Source organism: Apostichopus japonicus, chromosome 2 (genome assembly GCF_037975245.1).
Source record: "Apostichopus japonicus isolate 1M-3 chromosome 2, ASM3797524v1, whole genome shotgun sequence".
Taxonomy (NCBI): Eukaryota; Metazoa; Echinodermata; class Holothuroidea; order Aspidochirotida; family Stichopodidae; genus Apostichopus; species Apostichopus japonicus.
In genome coordinates, this window is record NC_092562.1 from 8,429,820 (window position 1) to 8,430,796 (window position 977).

The window sequence follows — 977 nt, forward strand, 5'->3', positions numbered from 1 at the left end:
TTATATGTTAAGAATTTTTATGTGAAGCCTGGCCCACTTATTAATATTCTGGTTACCATCTTTGTTACTAGGCTGGAATCTAGTTTTCTAACGTATATAGTTTAGTAGAAAACGATATTACCTAACCATCACTGTTGTTTCATATACAAGGCATCAAACTTGTATGGACCAATTTCACCTACATTTTTCACATTCATTGTCCTTTCATTTCAAACCCTCAACATCCAAAAAGGAATATTCTAGTATTGGTCTCATCATTCTCTACTTACCGTGTGGTTTAATGGATTTTCCCTACATGTTGACAAGCAGAATATGGCTAAAAACCAATTGTTAGGCTTTCCAACCGTTCACCTCTGACGTTAGACCTATTACGTCGTCAATCACGCAAGTACTATGTTACATGGTCAGGCACCTACCCACCATGTTTGAACTTCCTCGGACTTACGGTGAAGGAAGAATTCGCAACACACTTTTTTTTCGCACAAGCTAGACAAATTGACCTTTGACCTCAATTGATCTTTGTCCTCGGCCCTCAACACCAAAATCAAAATACGCTAAGGTTTTGCTTATTTCTGCACAGCTAGCTGTTTTGTGACTTTATATCACCAACAGGGAATAGATATATATATATATAAATATATATATATAAATATATATATATATGTTATTCTGTAAATTATAAGACGGTCAACTTTGCTTTAAAGATGAAGTGAAAAATATGAAATGGTAAGTTACAATATGAAATGGTAATTTTTGGTTTTACGCTTAAAGTATGTAGCGTACTGTGTTGAGAAAAGAAAAAAAACAGGTTTTGTGTACATCAGATTTGTTAACCACGTGTATGATTGTTAATAGCGCTTGACGTACACATAGCGGACCCATAACAGTCCCCCCCCCCACCCCATTAACATGATTTTTGACCGGAATGAAAGTAAAAATCTACCCATGAAACCCGAACCCACAATACAGTGTTTATC